The following is an 11,313-nucleotide window of genomic DNA, read 5'->3' as shown; positions in this document are numbered from 1 at the left end:
GACTTGAAGTATTCTTCTCCATGCTCTTCTTGCCTTCATGGTTTGTGGGAGAATTGGCCGAAATTCTTATGGGTTTTCCTTTGAATGTGATCTGTTTCTTTTCTCTACCACTTTCAGCATATTATTCTTGTGCTGAATTTCTGGGATCTTGACTATTATATATCTTTGTGTATTTTTCATTGGGTTGAGGTTACTTGGCATTCTGTATGCTTCGGTTACCTGAATGTCAGATTGTTTCCCCATATTTGGGAAGTTTTCTGTTGTTACTTCAGCCCATATTTTTTTAATGTCATTTGTATTGACTCTTTCTTTCTCATTGATTCATATTAGTCTCATATTGTTCATTTTTGCATCATTTTGCAGGTGATGGATTATGCTTTCCTGCATCCTTGTTGTTTTTAAGAGATCTTTTATTACCTTTTCACTAGCTGAACCAGCATCTTCAAGATCTGAAACTCTGTCTTCACTTTCACTTAAACGGTTTTGCAAGCTTGTGATTGAGGTTTTAATTTCCTCCATATCTCTTTGACTCTGCTTCATGTGATCTACTTCTTTCCTGTATTATTTCAGAAGCCATTGATTCATTGCTTTCAGCTCTGTGATTCCCAGTTTGTTCTGTGTTAGTGTCCTCTGCATTTGTTACAGTTGAGCTTGGCTTCTGAGGTTGCTCATTCAAGGAATCCGTCATTTTTCTAATCTCCTCTATTTTTTTTATCAATGTCTTCTTTAGAAGCAGTTATAGATTCTTTTGCTGTTGTGTTTTTTTTTCAGATTGGGTTTCCTCCCTATGTTTCTGTAGTAGTTTCTTTACTTCAGATGCTATGAATTCTGAGAATTCTTTTTTTATTTCAGAAAATAATTGTGCTCTGAGTTCTTCTATAAGTTTCTGCTGTTGCTTATTTACTACTGATGCTCTTAATTCATGCATTTGAGCCGAGCTAGTGTCCTCTGCACTTGTTCTGGGTGGGCATTATTTTCCTCCATATGTTTTTGCATTTGATTCTCTACTGAAGATGTTATTAATTCAGCGATTTCTTTATTTTTAATCTGAGTTCCTCTATACCTTTCTGCAGCTGTTTCTTTATTTCAGAAGCCATTGATTCATTGCTTTCAGCTCTGTGATTCCCAATTTGTTCTGTGTTATTGTCCTCTGCATTTGTTACCATTGAGCTTGGCTTCTGAGGTTGCATTTTGTTCCTTCTCGTCATTTTGTGTAGCACTGTCTTCTGACCTTTGTTGTAAATCTTCATTTTAGTTATAACCTTAGAACATACTGAAGTTCATGTGCAGATCTACAAAGTTTGGATTTATCCAGCTGTGCCTGGCTTGGGTCTGGCTGTTGTCTTCAGCTCCTTCCTGCTGCTGCCTTTGAGGGTGAACCTTTTTGGCCCCTCTGGCAAGATTTTCTGTTCCTGGACCAACTGGGTGGTTCTATCCTCTACACTCTCTGCAGGGATTGGAGCAGCTGGGTTATACCCCAGACCTGTATGCCAGGCCTGAGCTGAGCCTGGAGGGACCAGGTGGAGTAGGGGGGAGAGGCAGCTCTCTCATACACTTACTGGGTTGTGCCAGGACTGGGTCTGGGGGTTCCTGGAACATGGCAGAAATTCCTACTGGGTGGGCGGGGTGGGAGAGACGCTAAGGAGTGTGGGGAGCATCCTAAGGGGGTGGAAGAGTGTCTCACCCATGCTTTGCCTGGGCTGTGACGAGTAGTAGGTCCTGCAGGCACAGGGTAGTAAGAAGCTCTCCCACACACTCACCGGACCTGGGCTAGGACTGTGTCTGGGCGTTCCCAGGACGTGGCAGAAATTCCTACTTGGAGGGCGGTTTGGGGAGATTCTGTGGAGTGGTGGGGGGCGTCCAAGGGGGTGGAAGAGGTTCTCACCCAAGCCGTCCCTCGGCTGGGACCAGTAGTAGGTTCGCTGGGGGCAGGGTAGCCAGAAGTTCTCCCACACACTCACCGGACAGGGCTAGGACTCTAGGATAGTTTTATACCTTGGCACATTAGTCAGCCATAAAGAATGATAAACTTGAGAGTTTCATAAGTAAATGGATGCAACTTGAGACTTTGCTAAGTAAAATGAATTGGATTCACGTGTACACATTGTGTTGGCGCCTGGCTGTGTGACACTTAAAGCATACACAAGATCTAAAGTATGCAATAGATGTTGTAAAACAAGAAGAAATAGCCTAAAGTAAGAAGGGGCTATTATGGATAAGGGAGAAATGCCCAAAGAGAAAGGGAAAGCATGCAAGTTGCTTATATGTTTCCCTTAGTTCATTGAGAAGGAAGCTTTGTGCTGGCATGTAGCTCAGTGGCATGAGTCACTGTATTAAAGGTACCAACATGCAATGTATTAACTATTGCTATTCTCCTATTATTTTTTATAAAGTTGTTTTACCTTTTATCCATAAAATTAAAAGAAAAATGAAACAAATAACTCCTTTGGGGGGCATAATTAATTGAAACTTTTGTGTAGACTGAAATATGTGCTTAATGTGCTTTCAGACCATACTACCTTGACTCAATTTCAATTTAAAAGCATGTTTGTCCCTCATTGGCAAGCATTGGCTTGTCCTTCATTCACACTCCCACTAAAAATCTCTTGCATAATTACCTGTAATAAGAATATCATTGTTCATTAGTATTTAAGTCCTATTTTGATCGATTTCCTAAATTTAAAATTTATGGCAACATTATTGAATTATTACCTTATACTCTTTCGCACATCTTATCTTCATCCTCATTGAATTCTTTCTTGACAATATCATATTTAGTGTGAAAAATGATTTTATCTGAATATAATTTTTTCTAAAAATATTCCTATATTTTTAGATAAAATATTTCTATATTTTAAAATCTGTGAATGGAAAACTAGTTGTGGATATTCAGGGATAAATGCAACCATATGGGGCAGGGAGATGGCTCAATGGATTAAGCGCTTCCCTGGCAAGTGTAAGGGCCTGAGTTCAATCCCTGGTTCTGCCAAAAATAAATAAATAAATAAATGAAACTGTGTTCACTTCCATCAGCAAACAATGTTGCTCTTTTTTTATTTGTTTGTTTGCAGTCGTGGAAGTTGAACTCAAGGCCCTCGCACTGAGCTGCACCTCCTTCCCATATCATGTAGAATTTTCCATATGAAACATTAAGTAATTTGAATTAATTTTGCAACACAAATAATTTAGACACAACTTCTGAATATTAGTATATTTTATATGCTTCAGAAAGACTTCAACAAAAAAACTTCATACCCTGCATTTCTATAACCTATGTTCGGATTGAGGGTGAATATTGCTTACATGCTTTTGCACACAAATAGGATGTTTGTGAAGATCTGTGTCTGGGTAGGATAGACACCACTGAGGTGGATACAGGTCTTTTCTGCCAAATGTTCCTCAGGGTGTTGCATGTAGATGTTGGAACTATGGTATCACCTTAATATTTCTGCATGCATTGATGAATTTTAACTCTAAACACACAGCTTGGAGAGATCACTGATGGCCAGATTGCTTTGACCGGTACTGTGCTCTATTTTTCAGAGTCAAAAGTCTACATCACCTGAAAATAATCATTTGTAATAGTTTCATTTCAAATGAAGTTTAGTATTATTTCAGTTAAATAACTTGAAAGCTTTAACAACCTAAATATATCATTAAATCATTAAAAGAATCCATGTCTTTAAAAAAGCAGATAAAACATTTAAAAACTATCAATGAGGAAGGAAAAATGGGAGAAATGAAGTTATTAAAGTTCATGCTGGAAGGTCAGAATACTTACAGGTAGTTCAGTGGTGTAGCTGCCTCTTCATTCTATTTCTCTGTGGTGATTCATTAATAGCACTATAGTTTATTCTTAGTTTAAAAGGTTAAATGATGCATTGGATATTGTACTGCTACTTGGGCTAGAAGATGCATTTAAGGCATTTGTAAGCAAGGAGGAAAAATTACACAACTTTAATGATACAAATACTTAAAATATATCTTGCATTTTTTAACTGTTAGGTTACTTTCTACACTATGTTCTTTTTAAATTGTCTTCGTTTGCCTCTGTTAAAAGTAATTTATCAGTTGCTTTCTGCAGTTCACATCCAATATTGTGCTAAAGATCGCCCAAGAGGAACGCATGCATCACTGGGAAGCTAAGGAGGAAATGTAAAGTGCTATTGAATAGAGATCATGTTTCCATATTTCTGCCCAAATGCCAAGTCCACTTTAAGCTTGTCTCCTAATCAGGGAGATAAACATGGAAAGTAGGATAAAAGATTTCTTAGTGCTGCTGCATGCTCGAAAAAATAGCAAAGAATATAAGTCATGAAGCCACACTGTTTAGGTCAAAAGCAGAGCTGCTGAACAGTCCACAGAGAGCTAATGCAGGATTATAATGGAATTGGCTGCAGGGCTTCGGCAGAATACAGAAGAGGGAGCAAAATGTTTTAGGAAGGCAATGAGAAAGACTGTATTTACAGTGAACTTTGGTCTACCTCATAAATTGATACCTTTGCTTTTTTAAAAAATAAAAATAAGGATTCCATCTTAAAAGCATCACATCCCAAGACTAGGGTTAAAATGGAATACAAATGCTGAGATGAGAATCAGCAAGATTTAATCTAAACTAAAAGAAAGCAGGTTAGATCCTTCTATCTATTAGATCTAAATTGATTGTACAATAGAGTCATATGTAATTGTGGTTTGTTGTACATAACTGTACTTACGATAAATCTATAAAACACATATTTTCCTTTTGTATAATAGTAAAACTCAGATTACTTTAATAAAAATAATTAGATGATCTTTACCATTTAAAAAATGGTATCAGAGAATTATACTTCCATTTGTATGCTCTTGGTGCTACTTCTAACATGATATGAATAAAACAGCATAAATGAACAAAATAAAAAATCTTGTTTCATAAGAAATCTGTTAGGAAGAATTGTGAAGACATCATGCTTTTATATGGAGAAATACCATGACTGGCAGTGGCTCTTTCTTTAGAGAAAGGACTCTTCTTTCTTTCTCCAAAAATACCTCTGACAAGAGGCTAAACGGTAGAGCAGGCAGTTCTGGCAGATTGAACAAAATGGCATATTCAGGTGAAAGAGCTTACTGAAGGAAACAGGAGATTGGGGAAGAAGAAACTTTATTTACCTCCCCGTGGCTGAAATCTACACTCTGAGTATTTTCCAAGTACCTATCTGATAGTTTACATTCTTTTGGTTAAAGAGAATTTGTGTCTTGGGCAGTGCAGATTATAGAAAAATAGTGGTACAAGCTAGTGCTACTTATTTTCCTCTCTTCACTGAGTATTAAATCAGATAATCACAGCCCATGAATGACTAGATTGGTATTCAGATTTATTTTTCACTAAATGTACATAGCAAGAAAGTTACAAAAATTGGTGATAAAAGGTTTCCTTTTATTCAGCACCTATTAAGTTTTCAGCACTATTCTGAATGCTTTATAGTTGTTATTTCATTTAAAGCTCGAACTTCTCCAAGAAGATGTAACATTTTACCAATTTTAGTAAGTAGTAGAGCTCTGGTCTGTTCAGTCATGCGGCTGGAAAGCAGAAGAGATGTATATAGGATTGAGGTCTTTATAGCCACAGAGCACTGTCTGTTGTTACACACACAAACAAACACACAATCTGAGCATTCACTCTTCCCTGCCCTGTCTTAGAGCTCCATATTTAAGACTAAGTATGTTTCTTAGCGCACATAGTAGATTGGTATGTTGGATTGCAAAATAAAAATCAAAAATACCGTCAAAACCCTACACTTTTTCCTGAAGTTCTTTCATACTAATAAACAGAAGAAACCTCTTTCTCATTGTTTTAAATTATACTAGGTAACTGTTCAAAATCCTTGTTATTGTTTCTGGGTTTTTTGTTTTTTTTTTGTACTGGGGATCAAACTTGGTACCATGCCTTTTCCAGGCAGGCACCTATGCCTCTGAAACACATCCCCAGTTCTCCTGGGATCTTTTCTGAGAATCTTTCCTCTCAACTCCTAGGACTACACACTTTCTGGATATTCACCTAACACTTTCATTCTTATTTCCTTTAAATTATTTTCTCTGTTTAATCCTGTAATAGTCTTTCAAAATTACTATTTTTATTGTAGTATCTTTTCAACTAGGTTACAAAATTCTCCTCAACAACATGTAATTTAGGAGCCAAATGTCATTAGTAAGCTATAATAAAAACAACATTTTGTGTATAGGAAAAATTATTTCATTCAACACTTACCCAATCAGTTGACTTACAGAGGGTTAGAATTATTGTGACATGAACAGTATTTGTCTCTAGAAAAACATTCAACAAAACTGATCACATATCTACTTATAAACAGTTGGAATATTTTTTCAATATTTTAATGTCACTATTATGTTGTACATCAATCATTTTTTTGAGGTTGGATCAATTTTATTTTTTTTCCATAATTTTATTGAGAAACAAATAGCAATGAGACAGTTTCAAACCAAATTGTTTGGACAGTTTCAATAATTAACACATTGCATACACTCTTCCCATTGGTTATTTGCTACATCAATCATTTTGAACCTTTGTGGGAAAATATTTTTGTATATCTTTCTCCTAGTGACTGCCTTGCTCTTCACCCACAAGTTTGACTTTTGGAGTCAGTGTGGCTCTTGATTAAGATGTCTGTTGTGTAGGTCTATTACGTTGCAATGAATGCTGCTAGTTCTGTCACTTACTATTTGACGCATTATTGTTTTCTCCCCCATTGGCTGTAACTGCCTGGGTTCGCACTCTCTTGCCCTGGGAATTCCCTGATAAGTGCCTGAGAACTACTTGCTAGCTCAGTTGCCTCAGGTGTAATCTATTTTCTACACTAATTCTAGAATGACCTTTCTAAAAAGCAGATTTAATCAGGAAACTCCTCTACGCAAACCTCGGAGTGTCTTCCCAAGGCACAGTTTAAAGTTCAGACAGCTTAGTGTACAAAAATTTGTCTCATTTTCTCCCTTTAGATTAATTTTTAATTGCACACAATCTTACATGCCACGGCTATTTGCAATCCATATGCTGAACAGTGCAATTTCTCATTTCTGTGCGTTTCTCCCTTCACTCTTTCTCCATTCAAACACTTTCTACTTCAGGAGACTATTCTAACTTTTCTCTATGAATTAGAACATTGCTCACCTGCTTACCTCTGCATTCTGTGCTGCTCTAAAATTACATTTGCATTGCAGTCTGATTCATTTGCTTAACTATGTCACAATCTGAAACATGAATATGGTGAATATGTTTAAGCCAAACCTACCTTATTAAATTTTATCACTTCTGGATCACAAAAACTCCAAATACATATGTATTAGGGTAATGTGAGGAGTAGGTGTGTGCCCGACCAATGGGCTCTGGTGGCATTCACCAGTTTTATATAGTAGCAGAGTAGACATGGCATTGAAGTCCAGGAACTATGTGATGGTGTTAATACCGAAGAGAGAAGATTGTAATTAAAACAACATTACTTTGAAAAGGCATCTGTAGAAGTGCAACTGCTAGGTTGTCTGTGAGTTGGGATATGAAGCAACATGTCCACATGAGAGGTGAAATCCACTATACTAGAAATATATGCACCACCCTCTCTCCTTTCATATGCTTTTGCTTCTTAATCCTTTTTCCTTCCCCTCCTACTTTTTAAATTCTCAGTACTAAATTAAAGAAAAAATGGACAATCTTTTCTCATTCATGAGATCAGAGGTCATCAGTAATTACTGATTTCTTTATCTTTTTTCTAGTGTCATGATTAAGATCATGAATAATATCCTATTTACTGTCTTGCGTTAATCACATAAATGTAAATTTTCTCATCAAAACTAAACTGTGAGACTTGTCTTTACGTTCATGATTCTGTCCTCCATTTGCACTTAGGAATAAAAGCTTGGAATGGCCAGATAGCTCAGAGGACTACAGTGCCTGCTTAGGCAGGCACAGGGACTGGGGTTCAATCCCCATTGTGCCATGCTGGCTCCACCCCTCCAAGGCACACTGAAACAACTATTGACACTGGGCATGGTGGTGCACCCCTGTAATCCCAGACTTGGGAGGCTGAAAACAGGAGGATCACTAGGAGTTTGATCTGTGTAGTGAGACCCTATAGAACCTGTACTAAGTGCCTTTAAAAAAAATAAAAAGGGAATAAACTCTCGCATTCAAGGTCAAGACCAGACTCAGGGCAGCAAAAATGAGTACAAGACCAGCCTGAACTTCACAGCCAGACCCTGTGTTTAAAAAAAAAAAAAAAAGAAACTTTATAAATTCCCATTTTAACATTTTTTTCTTTGTTAGGTTTGTGGATAACAATTCTAACTTACTATGCAGGACATTGGCTTATATGTTCTCATTTTTGTATTTTGAGGTGTTAATCAAAGTGCACATTATCTCTTTTCACAAATGCCTTCCTTCTTTCCTCCTTCTGTCCATAGCACTAACCTAGGAGAGGGTATAAGGAGCAGAGTACTCCTGGCAGGCACAGACTATGCAAAATAGAACATCTAGGTTGGAATATGCATTTTCTGTTAATGCTTTTTATGGAACAATATAAATTATTTAACACAACTGGATTTCAGCAATAAAAAAAAAGATAATGATATCTGCCTAGGGCAGCCATGAATCTTAAAATATTTTAAAATATATAAAATACGGCAGAAAAAAAGGTCAACAGTCAATTTTATATGACTATTTCTTAAACACTTGAAATGTTTATACACATCTTTATGAGCCTCCTCTTTGTCCTTTAGTAAGATAAGTTGTGTTTGGTTATTTCCTTAAATGGACTTTTTACATCACTGCTCCTTATTTGATTGCAATGCAGTATCATTTCTGTCACCATCATGAGTTTTAGGATGTCAAATGGAGGCATTTATTACCAATAAAATGCAAATTATATACTTAGATCACTAACAAAACCTTAATCATAGGCACAATATGGAACAGGTATTTTTCATCAAGTATTGATATGTTGAACTTTAAGTCCCTGCAGAATATGATAAAAACATTTAAAAATTAGAATATATTTTAAAAATAGGCATAAAGAATTATATACTTCTCATGTTTGCACATAAGTCCAAAAATCTCACCATATACAACCTTGAAGCAGGACAGTCCCACAATATTCCTTTTCCTGTCTCTTGCTTTCCTTCACCACCCCCTTCTTCTTAAACAACCATATGCCTAAGAGACATCATAGCAGCAACTGGCATGTCATGACAAGCAGCCCATATACAGTAGACCAGAATGACAGGCACTCCAAGCATGAAACTACTAATACAAATTACCATCTGCAGTGCAGTAGCTTATTTCACCGGTATCAGTATATATAGTTAGTCAGGGTGAGAATCTTTCCAAATAATTGCTAGATTAAAAAATCTTCTGAAGATTCTAGGGATCATTGCCTTGCTCATCTTCTACATATAAATGTATGGCTTTACATTGTTATGTTTCCTAGCTCTTCTCCTTTCCCTCTCTTGATTAGTTAAGTCCTTGAGATCCTGCTTTCCTTTTACTTGTATTATATCTTTCTATCTGTATTTCTTCTTTTGAGTTTGTATGCTAAGGAGACTATACAAAATTTACACATGTGTGTCTGGTTTATTTCACTTATGAGTATATGTTCAAGTGGCATCCACTTTAATATAAAGGCTTCGAGTTTATCATTCTTAATAGCTGAATAATACTCCATTGTGTAAAAATACCACATCTTTCTCAACCATTCCTCAGGTTATGGGCATCTTGGTTGTTTCCAAGATTTGGCTATCACAAATTGTGCTGCTATAAACATAGGCACACATATATCACTATGATATGATATTTTCAGATCCTCTGGGAAAATTCCCAGTAGAGGAATAGCTGGTTTAAAGGAGATTTCCAGTCCAACTTTTCTAAGGAGTCTCCATACTGATTTCCATAACGGTTGCACCAGTCTACATTCCCACCAGCAGTGGAGAAGGGTTCCTTTTTCCCCACAGCCTCTCCAACATTTGTTGTTGGGTGATTTCTTTATGATAGCCATTCTTTCTGGGGTGAGATGATATCTCAATGTGGTTTTAATTTGCATTTCATGAATGGATAGTGATGTGGAACATTTTTTCATATACTTATTTGCTTCTTTAATTTCTTCCTCTGAGAAGTATGCCTAAAATGTTTGATATGCAGACAGATAGTGAGGTTAAGATTGACAGCCTAAGTTGTTCGATAATAACAAGAAGCTTGTCTGCTGGATGGTTAACAACCTAAGTTTGCAGACCAAAATTCGAGAAAAAGGAGGGCTGCAAGAAAAGCTGACATTTTGTCCCTAGCCTTCTAAGGTCAATTAAGACTCAGGACATATGAGAACTTGTACTGTAACATCATGTAACTTGGTAGTGTCCCAAATTTTCTGGTCAAGGAGACTATGGGGCCAAAGAGGAAAGTGATAGATGATGTAGAGTGTGCCTAAGGAGAGTCATATGGAGAGAAAACATTCTCTCAGGCTTTCACAGAGAGCACATTGGCCAAGCAATGGCCATGACTCATCCACATGGCTGACACTGGCAATGGTTCTGCAATCTGAGGTACAGGATCTCAGGATAAATCCTGAGGGGATTTCACTGACCTTATCAGACCCAAAAACTATAACTCTTTTTGCATAGGTCCTTCTCTACCTTGATCTTAACCATCCAGAAGAAAAGAATAAAAGCGAAATATAAGAAATAAAGCCATGCTGTTATGTTGAGCTGTGGGGGACTCAGGTCAACAATTTCTGACATTGCCAGTTAAGCGGAAGACCCAATAGTATTATGGGATACTGGACTGTTTTTGAATATTTTGCTGAGTTTACACACCTGTAATATTCAAATAACGGAACTTAACAACAAAAAAAAGGTATACAGATGAATGTCCATTTTGTATCTGTTTATTCAAAGTGGTTAGGATAGATATATAGTTACATTCTCTTAATGAATAGAATGATTTGTTCTAATAGTGTTTGTAAATAGATATCAAGTCAGTATCTTGTACAGCAATTAACCACTAAGAAGAATGTATAGTGTGTTAATTAATGAAACTTTCCTACTGATTTGATTTGAAACTGTCTCATTGCTATTTGTTTATCAATAAAATTATGGCAAAAAAGATACAAAAAAATAAATTATTACCATCCCCCCACTTTATGAAATCAAATTATTACCAAAAAAACCTACCATGTCAAAGCCCTTGCCTTTCCTTATGTCATGATTAAGTTCCTTGCCGAAAGTGACTAATCTGAAAGTGTATTGTGATAGATTTGAATGAATAAAATTTCCTAGAGA

Source organism: Octodon degus, unplaced genomic scaffold (assembly GCF_000260255.1).
Source record: "Octodon degus isolate 3935 unplaced genomic scaffold, OctDeg1.0 scaffold00142, whole genome shotgun sequence".
NCBI lineage: Eukaryota > Metazoa > Chordata > Mammalia > Rodentia > Octodontidae > Octodon > Octodon degus.
This window is presented reverse-complemented; position numbering follows the sequence as displayed.